The sequence below is a fragment of the Pieris rapae genome, chromosome 16 (assembly GCF_905147795.1).
Source record: "Pieris rapae chromosome 16, ilPieRapa1.1, whole genome shotgun sequence".
Classification (NCBI taxonomy): domain Eukaryota; kingdom Metazoa; phylum Arthropoda; class Insecta; order Lepidoptera; family Pieridae; genus Pieris; species Pieris rapae.
This window is the reverse complement of record NC_059524.1, coordinates 9,271,060-9,289,455: the sequence shown is the minus strand read 5'-3', so window position 1 is coordinate 9,289,455 and position 18,396 is coordinate 9,271,060. Positions and strand designations below refer to the sequence as shown.

At 32.8% G+C, this 18,396-nt stretch overlaps 1 protein-coding gene across 1 annotated transcript in view; it reads right to left on the bottom strand.

The window, feature by feature from the left end:
* Nucleotides 1-17,581, bottom strand: part of LOC111000072 — a 166,660-nt gene extending 149,079 nt beyond the window's left edge. Inside the window, exon 1 of the mRNA XM_022269414.2 lies at nucleotides 16,969-17,581. The gene's annotated coding sequence lies outside the window, so the exon portion shown is untranslated. The remainder of the gene's footprint in view (nucleotides 1-16,968) is intronic.
* Nucleotides 17,582-18,396: the final 815 nt, after the last annotated feature.

Here is an 18,396-nt window from a genome sequence, read left to right as displayed (position 1 = left end):
CTGTCTTGACTACAACTATCACGGACCATGCCATGGTAGTATTAAACCTAGCACAAAAAACTGTAACTAGAAACTGCCATAGGTATTCAACTTCTATTGACTTTGAAAACGCGTGTAAAGACTTATTTAACTCAGACATGTCATTTTTCAATATTTACAATGATCCGGAGACCTTGGCTAATAAATTTATCCATGAAATAAAAACCATATTACTTTGTAACACTAAAACTAAGACAATCTCTAATAGCAAGCGAATTCTTAAACCTTGGATATCACTAGGAGCCCTACGCTGTATTAAACTTCGCAATAAAATGCAACTTAAACTAAAGAAAAATCCTTTTAACGTAATCTTAAAAATAACATTTAGACGCTTTCGTAACTTCTGTTCAAACTTAATTAAAAAACTTAAACGACAATTTCATAAAACTCAAATAGCTAACTCAGTTAAAAATCCTAAACAGCTTTGGATAAAAATTAATGAAGTAACTCAATTTAAAACCCCCAAATCCTCAAATACATGTCTACTGAATATTACTCCGAATCCGCTTGACTCACTAAACCGTATCAACCAATTCTTTGTTAAAATAGGGTCAACTTTAGCTGAGGACATTTTACTTAACTTCGGTAACCCAACAACTACAGACATTTGTTCTCGGGTGTCTTCGTTTGTTCTTCTTGAGACTAGTCCTCGTGAGGTGGATGCTATACTCATGGGTCTCGATTCTGGGAGCGCACCTGGTTGGGATGGTATACCCACAAAGTTTTTGAAAATGTCCAGAGACTTTATTGTCCCGCTCATTAGCCAGCTGGCTAATTCCTGCTTCAAAACAGGAATATTTCCAGCCGTATTTAAGAGATCGTTGATTACGCCTGTGCATAAGAGTGGGGACCTGAACGACGTCAATAACTACCGTCCTATATCCGTACTGCCATGTATCTCTAAAATATTAGAAAAGTTACTGAACAATAGACTGGTCAATTACTTAAATAAATTCAAAATTTTATCCAACACACAATACGGATTTAGGAAGGGCCTGTCTACACAAGATGCCGTGACTGCACTTACTAATGACATAATTGATAATGTAGACAGAGGTATTAAATGCGTAACAATATTTTTGGACCTTAAAAAGGCATTTGATACCGTTTCCGTTCCCATTCTTCTGCGCAGGCTGGAAGCCATAGGAATTCGTGATACAGCTCTCTCCCTTTTTAGAAGTTATCTACAAGGTCGAAAACAACAAGTTAAAATTAATAATTTGATAAGTGAAGAAGAAACCGTGGAATATGGCGTCCCGCAGGGAAGCGTGCTTGGCCCGACATTGTTCCTGATATATATAAATGACCTTTGTAATATTCGGAGCAATGGCGGACGGATCTACTCATACGCGGATGATACCGCGATTGTGTACACGGGAGCGACTTGGATGGCTGTGAAATCCGCAGCTGAACTAGGTCTGGCTGAAGTAGCTGGCTGGCTTAATACCAACTTACTTTCACTTAATGTTAATAAAACAAATTTTATATGTTTTACTGCGAATCAAAGATCTCAGCCGGGTTACGACTTTGGAGTTAGGATTCATAGGTGTGGTGATCCGATTGCCCAGAATTGTAGCTGTCAGACCATAGAACGTGTCAACTCTACCAAATATCTTGGAGTTACAGTGGACCAAAGGTTATCATGGCACTTACACATCGAAACAATTATGGCCCGGGTTAGAAAACTTATTTGGATATTTAAAAACTTACGCTACGTCATGCCCGCGTCATTGCTTAATAAAGTTTATCTAGCCCTGGCTCAATCTATTATAATATACTGCATTCCCGTATGGGGAGGAGCAACTAAAACTAAGTTTTTAGATTTAGAGAGATCTCAAAGGGCCCTTATTAAAGTAATGAACTACAAACCATATAGATACTCTACCGATGACCTTTACAGAAATAGTGGCTTATTGAGCGTTAGAAAATTATACATTTTGCATATCACCCTACGTATGCACAAAACACTACCATTTAGTCCAGGTAAACTAAAGAAGAGACGTAAAGATATTGTAGCATACGCCCCACGCGTGCACACAGTTTTTGCTCAACGTCAATATACTACACAGGCTGCCTACATCTATAATAAACTGAATCAGAAATTAAATATATATCCGATGTTATTATATAATTGTAAGTATACCGTAATTGGGTGGTTGAAAACTATCACATATGAAGAAACAGAATTAATTTTGACGAGAATCAGATAAACACACACACACACACACACACACACACACACACGCACGCACGCACACACACACACACACACACGCACACGCACACACACACACACAAACACACACACACACACACACACACACACACACACACACACACACATGCACGCACTCACACGCACGCACGCAAAGACCGTGCGTTATTATTTGTTTAATTTAGTTAGTTTTTAATTCAAAAATAAATAAATAGAAAAATAATATATTTTGTAACTAAGTTTGTCAAGTCATATTTCAGTTGTTTTGGTCCAAACATTGTAATCTATAATTTAAGGGAAGTTGCGAGGTTGCTCCATCACAAGTATTATTTAACTTACTGGGGCTACCTCAATTTTACATGTATGTTAATGTTTGTGATTCAATAAAATACTTTTTTTTTTTTTTTTTTTTTTTTTTTGCTTGCACTGATAAGAACTATTTGCCTTACGTAGGGGAGTGGTTGCAAAATGCATGTATCGATACATAAAAATGATAAATTGTGTCATTTTTATCTTCATTACTTTCCAAAGGCGACTATAACTCCAAAGTTTTCCTATTTCTATTAATTAAACTATCTAATAAATAAATAACAGAATAGTTAGTTTCATTAAAATAATTTTTGTTAGCTACTATTCAACTATATGCATAACATTTCTGGTTACACGCGAGACAGAACTGTACTACATATATTATTATTTTTCCAACCATCCCATCACCATAAGCAGCACGATGTGGGCTTCTCAAGAGCTTCGGATGCTCAGATGTGTCTGGGATGGTTCCCGCAGTCTATATGAGGAATATAATATAATCCATAATTAGAAAAACAGGGACAAATATTTCTATAAAATGTCCGATATACTCGGAAAAAATACGCCAAATTTCACTTTGGACCGTCTTCCCCAAGAGACATAAAGTCCAAAATTGGAATACCCTTGAATTACCTACTGTTTCAAATATACAAAAGAAAATCAAATTGTTTTCATTTCATTTTCATTATTCCATGAGGGCTAAACTACGGGGTTTAGAAATAAGTCATTTTAAACGTGTAAAGAAATTAATAATATAACCTACAAAGAACAGTTAAACATTAAACACATTTGCCTCGTTGCCGCCGTCCCGCCCAAATATATTATTAATTAAATAAACATAATAATATTAAAGGAGTACAAAAGCAACGCAACCATAAAGCGATAAGTTCCAAGTACTTACTATTGCATTGTTAGCTGTGTGCAATTAAGACCCTATCCCAGCACGAAAAGCTGTGTTAGTGTTGACTGCGGTGGAAATTTTATAATATAAATTAAAATAATTTAAATTCAAAATGTCAAAAATTCGCTGTTTGGATTTTTTCTTTCATCGAGTGAAGTTATTTAAATCGTGTATCGATCTTTCGAAATGGATACATATAACATAATTTACTAAACTTTACCATATATATATATATTCCATTCGTCCTACTTTAAGAAATGATGTCAAAATGTAAAGAAACACTACTTTTTTGGAATGTAGTGATCAGATAGGTCCTTAAAACTTGTCCTTGTATGACTTGTCGGCAAACAAGAGACTACAAACACAAGAACGAACAAACACTGAAATATGGCTACCACGTGCCCTGTAGAATGTTGAATATAAAATACCTAATACTTTTAATGACATTAATAGAAGGTGGAATAAGAAAACATTACAACTAAAATATGCTTAGTTTAAAGTCTGTAAATGACGTTTCTGAGCTAGTTACTAACGCCGCAAAAAGGAATTGAATTTCAAAATTTTAATTAAGTGGTGACGTCATTAATTTCAATTTATTTCCGTCTCCGAAGACGATGAGAAAAATGGAAATAAAAGCTTGAGAAGGTTTTAAAATTTAGATTTTATGCAGAAAACTTTATAGCTAATCATTATTTTTAATTAAACTATAAATGTACGGGTTCTTACGAGACTACTCTAAATGTTTTACGCTGACATAGGATTTTTATTATTTATATACATGAAATTTCAAAACGCAGCATAAAAATAATGATAATGATTTTATGCTGCGTGATTGGATAAACGTTATTAAGTAAAAAGTTTATAATTTTAATTAATAACATTTTAAAAAACTTTCCTGTAAACGGCTCTATTACAGAAAATAAAAAATAATGAAGATAATTCGGATACACGTAAACAAAACAGCGAACTTCGAAGAAAGTTTCTTTGTTAAAAATTACGTAATTACACTCTGATTAAACAGTTCTAAGCCAATTAATAGACTTTGTATTATTTATTTAATGTAATCTAGTGTGCGTTTGTTTGAATTATTGTATGTAAAGGGAGGATAAAACTTGCTGAGTTTCTTGCCCGTTCTTCTCAGAACAAGACCTCCTGGTCGTCTTGCGAACGGATGGCGTAGTTTTGCTCTTTCGCGAATTTTGTAAACGTTTTTGACATTCATAAGCATGCCTTAAGTCGCATCTAAATTGAATAAATAATTTTTTATTTGATTTGATTTGTGATTAAACTGTCCCAAAAACTAAATCACTCGATTTTTATTAAACTAATTCTGTGTGTTTACTTAAGTGTTTTCTAGAATTTTTATTCCTTCAATAAAAAATTGTTAAGCCGTAAAAGTTTTTTTTTTATGGAATTAACAAACGACTTGATTTCAAATTCAAACACACCATATTTAAAACAGTTTGTATTCAATATGTAAACAAGACAGCATCTGTCGGGTCGACTGGTTACTTAATATCTATCTATAATACTCATACCTGGCTTTGAAACAAAAGGAACGACAAAAGATCTTTATAAAGGAAGAATATTGTAAAACATAATAGTCGGCGATGAAAAAGTGGCAAGTTTTATTGCATCATTCTTCTCCGTTCTACGCTTTGTGGACTGGCAATAAATGTATAATAATAAATAAACCTTGGACCTATTGACTCAAGATTTGTCACACTCGTGGAGTGGTCACTGGAATCCTTAAGCCAATTAGAAGTGACAATCAGCTGTCGTTAATGAGTGAACAAATAAAACAATCTCTCAATATGGATTTGGTAATGCTTACATTTGCGGGCATTAATCTAAATAGGTCTTCTGTTAAGGATACCAGTGGCTAGGTATATTTGTTTTTATAGAACAGGGAGCAAACGGGCAGGAGGCTAATCTGATGTTAAGTGATACCGCCGTCCACAGACACTCGATGCCAGAGGACTCGGGAGTGCGTTGCAGGCCTTTAAAGAAATACTTCAGTGGGCAGCGTAGGTTTCACTTACGAAATAATCACATGACTGTTTGAGTTACATAGAAGTATATATATTTATTTTGTTATTTTTGAGGTTTCTAATGTGACGTCGTAAATAATTACATTTTTTCCGCTTACATTGCATAGTATATTTATAAATATCAAATGTCATATGTCAAATGTTAAGCATTTTTTTTTAATAATGATTAGTAAGAAGTTTCAAAAGTTTGTGAATAATAAATATTTATCTCAATCGTGTCATTAACATATATATTTACATATATATATATATATATATATTTAATGACACGAATAAGAAACATAATAATAATGTTTTTTTGCATCTAGTAAACGTGGCTCAATAGCTCAAAAATCTAAACTAGGCTATATAATAAAGACAAACACAGCAGATACTTAATACGTTATCCTGGCTAAAGAATTTTATATAACTTCTTAGTAAATTTTACATATTTTGTGTTATATAATAAAATTTATTAATGAGGGAAGATATTCACCAGTTCAATGCCCTAGGTATAGGATGGCAACATTTGGTAAGCTGATACAGCAATTTATTAAAGCAACGTGAGCTGTAATATAGGTCATACTAACATACGCAAACACTTAGGTACCTAAAGCATATTATAGTGTACACAGTACCCCTGTAAATAGACTTAAATTCCCAATATCCGTATATAATGAGGAGCTATTAATAACTATTACTTAATACTTACTTGTATAATAAATGTTAGGTAGTTTTGATTTGCGTTCCTTAGACAATATTATTCTTGGAACTGCTATCCAATTCCTTACCAATGTATATCAGACGAGCTCAGTTTTAATTTTATTTAAGTAAAAATATTCTTTTTGATAATGTTTCTGCCTCGTAGGTACTATGTACTTATATGTATACATATACATTAATTGTGAGTCAATAAACATTTGGCATAGCTTCTACGTGTCTGTTTATACACATTATTATTTATATTATTTCTTTAGTTTTTATTTAATTTAATTTTAGTTAGTTAAGTAAATGTTTTGAGTTTCTTTTTGTTAATTAATTATGCACTTGTTACTTTACCCTCTGTATGTGTTTATTATTTTTATGTTCCAAGCAAATTTTCAAATTAAATTTCTTTTAGGCAGCCCTATTAGGGCTTGAAAAAGAAATTGAAATAGAAATTGCTTGTTAGCGATGAAGCTGCCTGTTGCTTGATTAAAGAATAAATGTATATATATGTAATGTAATTAACATTTTTTTAATAGAACTAGAAATATGTTTGGCTGCAATCCCATTTCAGGTTAAGTGAGCTGCGCCTTATTGAAGAGCACGCCTATCAAGGAGATACCTATTTCACCGGCGACTATAAGAAGCCATATTAAACAGTCTACAGAAGATGGAAGGAGTTCTACTCTTTTGTTGTCTTAAAAAAAAATAGTGCTGTGCTGCAGCCAGATATGTCAACGAAGGGGTGTAGTGACATGGAGCATTCTCCTCTCCAATCTATAGAAGACATTTTGGTCTTATTATGCCAATTAAATGTTTGGCTCGCGTTTGAAATTTAAAAGGCTTTTCGAACCCTTCACTTGGCTCTGTTCCACACATATGGAGCATATCGCTAATTACTTTTAATTAACTAAATAAGTCGCTCGGAACTTCTAGTTACAAGTCAACAATGAGTTGCAGTTTTCTTGGAACTAAACCTTTGACAAACTACAAACCGCTTGGGGCTTTTCAAACTTCACTTCTAACAAGAGATTAAATAAACAAGTAAAATAATTAGTAAAATTTAATGTCACCGGTTTATACAGAATAATTATATATTATGTACTTTAAAAATTATATAAGACAGTAAGTTAGTAATGTCTGTGACAGAATTGTATTATGTATAATTGTAGTTTTAAAAAGATTTAGCTTTTCTGTTTCTTTGTTTTTTTCGTAGGTTTTTAGTTTAACATACATATTAAATTTTACTAATTTGCTAGACCTTTTCCATCCTACTGTCAAATCGTTAACACACGCATTCTTAAATTGGTACCTCATGTCTGGGTGTCTGGAGGGCCGAATCTGTTTCCACCTTTTTCTGTCTATCACCTCTCTTATAACAGTGAACAGTTTGGGAGTATTCCATGATCAGTCCAGTCCATCTAGTTGGTGAATCGACACGTGATCGCTACTATTATCATCTGTGCGCTTTGTATGGAATTTTGATATAATTCGTTGTCTGCATACGGTAGATAGGCGGATCTGTATGATCTATGTAAATATCAATCGTATTGGTCCAAGGTAATCTAAACATAAGATTTTCTTTTACAAAACTACATATACCGGGAAAGCTATGATTACAGTTTAGGCTTCGCGGCCTGATTGAATAAGTTTTTGGGAAGTATCATTGTGGCACGTAGTTTGAAAGAATTTCTATTCAGGTAAGTTCTCCTGGAAATAACGGAAAATCGTGCGACATAGATATTATATTACTTACGAGCGAAAAATAAAGTTTATATATATTTTAAGTGTTCCAGTAAACACATAGCGTCTATCTGGTTACAATTTTATACAATTAATGTAAGTATTTAAATATTATTCGTTTAGCGATATCATATAAAATTATTATTTCAAAAATTCACGTGCGATAAAAAAAAATTTTAGATAAGATTGGGCAGCATCAGTCACTATTACTTTATTCCTTTAGATATTCAGAAATTTCATCTGTTAGAAAATACGGTGGTCTATGGCGGTAAAATGGAAACTGAGATTGCCAGAAGGCTTATTTATACTTAAATGATAAAATGGGCAAATAGTTCCGGCAAAGACCTTGAGGATAGGTTCCGGATTCCATCTCGACGTCCAAAGTTGAACCTCAGTTCCTTATCAATTTAACTAATTACTTCAATGCAATTCAACTTTCATGAATGACTTCCCACAAAATCTAAACTTATCCGAAATGCCACACTTGACCATGTAAAATTTACCACCTCATTAAGGAAGACAATACCGAAAAGAGATCTCAAGATGAGAGCCCAAGACTCCCTGCCACTTGAGCTCTTGCGAACTGTGTCAACCATTGTATGCAATTAGCGAAGCTCATTTGAGTGGAAATTGAACACGGGCTCACATTATAGCCTTATCAATTTCCTTTAATAGCACATATGAACAAGCTAATAAATACTTATGTAATATATATCATAGAACTCCCGTCGCATAAACGCAAATTTGCTTAATAGTAGTCAGTCACATTACATTGATAGAAAACTTTTTGATACCAGCTACCCCAGCGAACTTCGTTTCGAATTAATATAATTTTTTTATATCACCTTCCTCAGAAATAGATACTTAACAACAAATGGAACATTTTGCTATGCTATATGAGACCAGTAATTCCCAAACGTTAGCTTCAGTTTCAAATCTTCACGCTGGGTCACATCCAGTTGATCATGAGGAAACCGACATGTTTTAGGCCCAAAACGTCGACAGCGTGTGTCAGGCACAGGAGACTGATCACCTACTTGCCTATTAGATCGATAAATGACTGCTAAGCAGATACAGAAATCTGAGGCCTTGAGTGAAAAAGGTTTTCTACTTAATTTATTTTTGTATTGCATGTGAACTTACGAGCAATTCATCTAGAATTACTATTTCATTACACAGTTTTTAAGGGCATATTTTAGCTTCAATAGATTAATGGCTAAAATCCTATCCACTAGCAGTAAGAAAGGCGCGGTCAGCACTGATACTGTTTTGTTAGTAATGTATGTCCTTAGTTAGATAAGGTCCTTACATATGAAATTTGTGTTTTGTCGTTGTATCCACATATATATTTTCTTTTTGGCTAGGAATTCCAAATTCAATTTTTACAGCTATAGTATATACTCGTGCATTTATTTTTACTAGACCACGATTCATTTCATTAAAGAAAAAGGATGTAATATGTTCCAAGTTCTACAAGTAGGTATACGTGAAAAACAATTACTTAAGTATTGTAAAATAATTAGTAAAATTGTATCTGGGAACGAATACAAATAAAACACATTATTATTGACTTTGACTTGCGTTAATTTCGATAGTAATAATGATAAGAATAAATCATTATTTGCAAGAAAGTGGTACACTTATAATGATCAATTATAAAAATCCACAAAAAATAGGCATGCAAATTATGTTAACGTCATGGTACATTTTACGTCGTGTTACGTAAATAATGTAATAAATTAAAGTCAAAAAAATCAATTTTTAGATAATTCTTTGACAATAGCTATTATAAATTGTTTTACTTTTCGTCACAAAGCATTTAAATCCCAAGACAAACTAGCGGCAGAAATTCTGGTTCAAAACTTAGGACTTTGTCCATACTGGCCCAAGATTTACCTAAGTAATTAGAATTGTTCTAGTTTCAAGTTTATCAAGTTATGTGTGTAAGATTTATCGTCCCACTATACCATTATTAACTTAATGTTTAAACCAGCTGCCGTTACCGATTCCCACTATATTAGGTATCTCTGATTCTTTTATGAAAGAAATCTTAATTATAATATCTAAATATACTGAAAGTCTTGAGGGAGGGGGTAGTGTGCTCAAAGAACGGGGTTTCTTTGTACCTATGGGATACGTGCGTCGTCGAAGGCCTGGGTTATTTGCATTACCAAGGGCCTGAACCAGTCTGTTCATCAAAGACGTTGTGCCTACTGAACGCTGACTTCGACATCGACATATTTAAATGTTCGCAGAGTTCACATTTAATATTTAATATATTATGTGCTTAATATGATATACTTATATTATATTTTATTTTAACGGACATTATCGTATTGGCATAGTCTGTAAGGATATTTTACGTATTTCTGTAATAAATAAATAAGTATCATATTTAAAAGTCAAGAGATATTTAGTGTATAAAAGGCAAAATAGTAGCCGAGCGTAACCAATCTAATTATAATCTTTACATATACATATAAATCCCAATAATTGTACATATGTACAATAAGGTTTTTAATTGTATTTAAGACAGAGTGTAACAAAATATGGTCATTACTATATATATGTAAATAATGAGTATTTTCTTCGAAAGTTTTATTCAGAAGCAATTTTTATATTTTCCTTTAATGTTAAATAAATTGACATCCCATAACATGGCAATCTTTTGATGGAAAAAAATCGTTTTTTAAAAACGGAAAATTCTCTTAATATAAAGAGATACAAGGCCGACGCAATAAAATAAATTAAGTAAAACGCCTTCATATAGCAGACATTCTTATTTCTTGTGTGGAACGCAGCCAAGTATCCTCATGAAATATTTATACAATTATATTACATGTGTTTTGTATGAAGAAAGTACAAAGGACGCGATTTCACTATTGAAATTTTCATCATTTCGCGCGTACATTTAAATGTTTTATTCTACAATTTTGTATAAATTAACGGCAAAGGGCATAAGTACTTAATACAATCTTTTACGATACAATAACTTTATATACTTTGGTTTTGTAGGAGGCAAACGGGCAGGAAGTTCACCTGATTTTTAGCAATACTACCGCCCACATATTGCCAGATGCCTCGCAAGTGCGTTGCCAGCCTTTTAAGAATTGGTACGATCTAAGTTCGTCAATCTTCAATAGTGACACTTACGTTATTGGACATGTTCATTTATCATTAACTTAACGTAAATCCGTGTCATATATAACACGGATATAATATATATATGTATACATAACACTGAAAGCATGCCTCTCCCTTAAAAGCTAGCAACGCATCTATCTAGAGCTGCGGTAGTGATTTATCTGCCCCACTGACTCGTTACTTACGAAGAACCTAAAGTCTTCGCTTTTGATCCTTGCATACATTAGTAGAAAAGTATAATTTTTTATCGCACGATACGTTGAATAAGAGTCGCACGTTGAAGCTACTGGACGAACACTCATTTATTCTAATTGATTGTATAAAGATATTTTAATTGGTTGATTGATAAATAATTATATGACAACTAGCGGATCCGACAGACGTTGTCCTGTCTACACGTCTTTAATTTCAAAATTTCAATTTTTAATAAGCCATTTTGATGAAAATTATTATTCTAATGTTATGACAATATCTAACGATCCAGCACATGGTCACACACGATATAACACAATGATAACAAAACTTTTTTTAAATTTCGGGACAGACTAAAATTTAAATTCGAATATTATTTAAAATTTGACACTGCGATGGTAGCGCCGTCTGTCTGATCCAATGTAAAACATTCCAAAATCAACAACAACTAATAAATTGAAAATTAATTAAAAAAACATTGTCCAGCGGACAAAATTGTGAATCTAAACCATTCCCAGATCGCCTTGAACACACACAAAAAATTTCGTCTAAATCGGTCCAGTCGTTTAGGAGGAGTTCAGTCACATACACACGCACACAAGAAATATATATATTAAGATGTACTCCTAGAATAAAACTACTATACACGTCAATTAGTGTATTGTTAGTATACATGTTCCACATATTTACAAATATAGAAAACGTGGAATATTATACATTAAAGAGTCATAAAAATAACAATAAAACAACGTGTGAGATAAAAATAAAATAATTACAGTTTGTAGTATTGTAAAATAAAAAATATGTAAAATTAGATCAGCAACCAATTGAATTTGTAAAGGATTGTCCTATGCAGCAGGACCAGCATACATATTTCCAAGCATAAAAAATAATAAATTGAGGAAAAGACACGCTGTTTAATACAGTTAGTAAAATCACCTTCACCAACCTGAATCAGGACACCTCACACAGATAACTAAAAAACTTTGGAAACTCAAGTTACTCCCTGAGGAGACGTTATGTTTAACAGGAAAAGTTTTTGCCAGTACGATGTCACTGGTGGATCGAGATAACCTTTAGACTAGCGTAGGTCTCAGGTCTTCTAGGTCACTTGATAAGGTGAACCACTAATGAAGATTGAAAGAGCCTTTGATGGGACTTTTGAGACATATTACACCATTAGGGCTTTTTAAAATAGTTTAAAAAATCATAATAATAATAAGTCTACTATCTCGTTTAGAGAGCATTCAAGTATTACGTCACGAATTGGCGTTATGCGTTATAGTTTATATTATTCTCGACTCTCCGATACTTTACACGTCCGATGCGTTAAATGGGTGGGGGGGATTCAAGAATATACAAAAATTGTGTGACGTAATTCTTGAACGCTCCTTTACAGTGAATCGTTTCAGTCTTCGTTACTAACCCTTACTTTACACATTACACGGGAACCACTGCTATAACACTTAAAAAAATAGCAAAGAGCAGGCTCAACTATAGATATTCCGTCGCGCATGGTCACTCACTATGACAGAAGGCTGCATTGCCAGCCTTGTTTTATAGCATAGGGAGACAAACGATACTAAAGGACGCCCAAAAATGGTAACCCATTTAGGTAAACACCCATTTTAATGGGTCGTTGGCGCATTAGGAATCGGTATACTATTTGAAGGATATTATGTCATATTGGTTTGGTAAGGACACGACAACTTGGTAGTGAAAGGTACGCTATGATACGATATTATGATCATCGCCATGATAGCTGCATCAGAACTTGCAGCATCCAAAGACCTACGTAACACAGAACTTGTGTTTACCCATTTGGAGTTTTGTGCCATTGCTTCATGGAGTATACTCTCAAACCTTAAAAATTACACCCGATAATTGCAGGCATTTTCTAGCCAACCTGGCATGGCTATATAAATTTAAGATAGATTTTTAGGATAGATGTGACTTCGGGTATTACATATAAAGTATAAAACGTTATTTCTCTCTGTGTTTGTTTTAATGAATTCGTTGAGTTCTTTGTATTAATTAAATAAATAATTGTATTTTTTTTAATTGTGTAGCTCTTCAGGCACCAATGTGTGCTTTAGCTGCTTTTACTTTAAATACAATATTTAAAAAAAATCATCATACATTTAATAAAACACTTTTTTACGGATTATAGTTATGTATTATTGTATTTAAACTTATAATTATTTGGACATAATTTTAAAATCAAAATTAATAAAAGACAATACTATCATCATACATATTTACCACATTATCAGTTTTACTAAACAAAACATATAATAAATTTTGCTTCGTCGTGTATTTGATATGCATGAGCGATATACTGAAAAACTAAACAAAAACAAGTGGAATCTGCATACATGCATGAGACCACAGATGTCGCCACATTTACATATTTGCAGTTTTTAACGTGTCTGTCTGTAGAATATTAATCTGTAAATACATTTTAATGTATGACTTTGGGAATATTAAAAAGTCTTTGTATAAAAAATGCTCTTGACTGACTTAAATGAGACATTTTTGTGGGGTTAAATGATATATAAGGGCAGTTCCATACTGTATATAAAGAACTGCAACTATAATGCCAAAATAGTCCTAAAACTTTTTTTAATACGTCTCGCCTCTCATAAAAAAAATGTTTAGTACTTATAGGGTTTCTTGCCCATTCTTATGAGACTAAATTTTGGAATTGGCTAAACCAAAAGTCAAAAACTAAAGTCATTTTTTATATTTTTAACTTGTAACGTTGACTTACAAAGGTTAAACAGACCTAATTCAAATAAATGATTTGACTTTGACTATGAATCTTTAGTTCCCGAATAGTTAATACAAAAACATAGGTCAGTAATACATAGATAGGTTATGAATAAAATGAATATATGAATAAATGGCGGTATGGTTTTATATTTAACTGTTAAATATAAAACCTACCAAACGAGAAACACAATACACAGAAACCTGGTATTCCCTATTTAATAAACAAATTATGATTTATGAATAATCAATGCCTGACAAATTAGATTCCCAACGGATCTATATATCATTGGTCATATTTTATTCTATCAAATTTTAATTTATATACATATATAGATGTAGTTAATACTTTCTCGTACGGTAAAGGAAAGTATCTTGAGGAATAGTCTTAGACCCAAAAATCGACGGTATCAGGCAGAGAAGGCTTATGATTCACATTGAGAAAAATGAACAAAACAGAAATATAAGGATCGAGATGATGAGGCACCACTGTGTGTATTTTTTAAAATTACATTTGTACGCTAAATTCTTTATTAGGAGATTATATAGATAATTAGACAGATACATTTCGAGTAGTTAATTGCGATTGCTATTTGCTTCATCGCGTAATAAATTTGCAGGATTCCGGAAGAGATCGTTAAGCAGCGATAAGGAACCCGTTTCAATTGACTATCTATAATGTGTGTTGTTTGTACAATTAAGTAGTATTTAACGTCACTTTTAACTTCATATCAGGCCAGTATCACCATAACTTTGAGTACGCTATGTAAGAAATTGTGGTTATAACATAAATGAATATCGGAAGCAAATTTAATTATATTTCAATTACATATAATATGTACGAGGGTCGAGTCTTTCATTATTCGTGATGGTGATTACGGGAACAGTAATTATTTACTTTTTTAACACACATTACATGCATTTTAGAGGATTCCTACAAAAACTGAATACTTTTACTTATGTACCTACTATTATATTTGAGAACTTTTGCTGACAAAAGGAACGGGGGGAGGGGGAAATTGCAGTAAATCTGGTAACATAATCCTTCCCTTCCTTTTTGGTTTACCGGTTACCTCTATATGTTTTCCATCTCTGTAGGAGCGAGTGTGTTACTCAAGGATGAGAATCAAACTCGCTGCGGGCAACTTTTTTTTATATAATAGGGGGGTAAATGTGCCTGCGCCGCCTAAAAATCGCAGGCATCGCAGCCTATAGACACCCATTTTTAATGGATGCGTTGCCGGCTTTTAAGGGAGGAGTACGCTCGAATTTTATAGTTGGAGTTTGTATCTATCTTTCAGGGAAGACCCCCGCCGGTAGTCGATTCCACAATTCGCTAGTATACTTTGCTTTATTACTACAAATAAATACTAATTAAAGCAAACGCAAAAAAGCAAAAAAGACGTCTGTAACTTTAGTACCAAATGTTACAAAGTTATTTTTGAGTTTAATTTCAACAATGAATTAAAAAACATAAAATAATTAAATAATATTCTCCTACTAATTAGTCCCTTGTAAGTCAGTGATTTATTGAGACGAACTGACGTATTCATTACAGATAATATTATGTATTGAGTTCGCATTACTCACAAGCTATAAAAATGTAAACAAGAAACTTTATTAAAATCACGCTTTTAGGTTATATATATATAAATATATATATAATTACATATTAATCATATGCTTACATATATATTTATATATATAATCCAATTTACTTTTGTTGCAATTGTAACCAAACTGATAGATTATATAAATTTCTTAGTGTACATTAGTAAAGAACACATTATTATAATATAGGACTAATTTCAGACTCTCATGTTTGTAAGAGGATCTCTCAAATATTATAGACTACTTAAAACGTAAAAAATAGTTCACGTACACTGCATGAAACGAACGAGCTCGTACCAAAACTGGTTTTCATTTCTCATAAACCTTCTCAAAAGCAAGTTACTAACCTAAAAATCCCACTAAAGAAAAAGGAATCTCAGAACAATAGAGTGTTATTACCGCAAGAATGGCTTTTAATATTTAACCAAAAATAAAAGATAAAATTGCGAGTTGCTTTTGTCTCTGTGTGTTGCTCCGTAATAAATATTGTTTTGTCTGTGGAATATTTTGAAGTAGGTTTCATTTTTGTTTCATTTAACATCTCAACTGCACACAGATTATTAAATATTTCCTGTTAGTAACTTGAAAATTTTAATGCAGCTGCTATCAAATTTAATCTAAAATTTGATTAATATTTTTTCCTGCAAATAATGATAAGAGCAGCATAGCATGATTACGACTATATTTAATTCAGCCTAGGACTATATTATCAAAACACTACAAAATCTAAGCCCGCCAACTAGCCGGTAGGTAAAACAGGTACTTACAAGGTATAAAAATATATCGACATTATCTATAAGACTACGAAGTCTGCAATTGTATTTCAATCATGAATCGTTATCACCTTCGCGATTTATAATGATTTTTATAGGGATAGATAAATACGGCGTTGTAACAAACACAAAAGACCTTAGTATCTCCAAAGATAATTAAAGTATAATTGGTATCATGTACGTGACATTTAGCGTTTTTTCGATAATATAATGCAGAGAAAGAAGAGATAGATTCTATTTAATTATTAAGTTATGTCTAAATCTTGTTTTAAACAATCCCAAAAAAATCAGAGAAAGCATTAGTTTATCTGTTTGTTTATATTAAAACTTGATACAATATTGATAATTGTTTTACGTTTTAAAATTCGAACCTTATTCAATCATTTGTCTACGTATGTGCAACTGTTTGTATACGTTATATACACTAGTATACGTTATAGACTAACTTAAATCAAGAATGCCTTTATGCGGACTTTATAAAAGAACGGTAGCTAGTTGCTTCTTGTTGTTAAATCAAGTTAAGAACAAACTACTAACCTTATTTCCGCTGCAACCAGACTCTTTTTGATTCCAAAAAATCAACGTTCACACATTTCCTGTGCAGTTTCAACTTAAATTCCAACACACACACACACACACCTGTGTGACACACAAACAATCTTGTTCACTGAGATGAATCACCAAACCGCACTGAATTGCACTAAAAACTGTTTAAAACTTACACAAAACAACATAACACTTTCTATGACTTTTATTATTCGAAATACGAATCGATTTATTTCACTTATCCATTTTCTCGAACAGAAAAGTTTATCATGCGAAACACGACACAACAACCCCACCGTACAATCAAAACGCGACTGATTCGTCGACAAACGAATGAAACCCAACAAAATAAAAAAGACCGCGCACTTTGTTGTTTTGTTAAAACCGGAGCACTTTTACACTTAGTCGGTTTGGCACGAGTGAAACTATAAACATGAGTCAAAAAACTTTTTGTTTTGAGACTCGAAAGTTACATTTAACTGTTGACCCAAGTTATGTTTGTATTTCAGGTTTAAAATAATGGTGCGGTTCGTGTTGTTACGCGTAAATATAAGGTTAATCGCCTTTTTGTTATGGTTTTAAGCACGGACGCCATGTATGCGCTAAGCGCGCAAGCAAAAACTACTCAACATTTCTACGCTCTGAAGTTAGTCAACAGTTAAGAAACCCTACAGAACTTGTTGTACTTAACGCTAACTTAACAGTATACACGTGAAATGAAAACATCTTCAGGTAATTTAAGATACTTTCACAAATGTACTTTTGTGGTTTGTTGTTTGCTTGAAGTCCCTTCACACAGCAAAACGCCGAAACATTTCCGTGCTTGTTTTATTTATAAGGCAAATAAGTGAACTCGGAGCCTTGTATGCCCACGAACCTGAAACAATTGTTGAATCTAGGGGGACGGAATCTATGATTTATAGATGGTACGGATGGTATTTTCATTTTCAAGACTGTACAATCATTCAAATTAATCATAAGTTAATCCTATGCTAATTCGAGGCTACAATATACGATGGCGTCTGCCGTGAGCGAGGTCTATCTGAACCGACTTCTGACCGCTAATTTCTCGATCCTAGTCCTACGGGCTGGCCAGTTAATGGTATATACTATATATGATATACTATTCGAGGAACCTCTTTACGTCGGGCGAAGAGAAAAACATCCTTCCTACACAATTTTAATAAATAATTGTGTTTTATGTCTAGAATTAAGCAACCGTTCGGTTGATTTTACAAAATTTTGGTTTTAACGTGAAACCATTTTTATTTTCCTTTAAAGAAAACAAAGAAGTATATCTAATACAAACCAGTGGCACTACAACTTTTTTAGTTCTGGGCCTCAGATTAATAAATCATGAACATTTCTCAATAACACCCGCCGTTGACTTTTCGGAAAATCATAATGCTAGGCACGGAC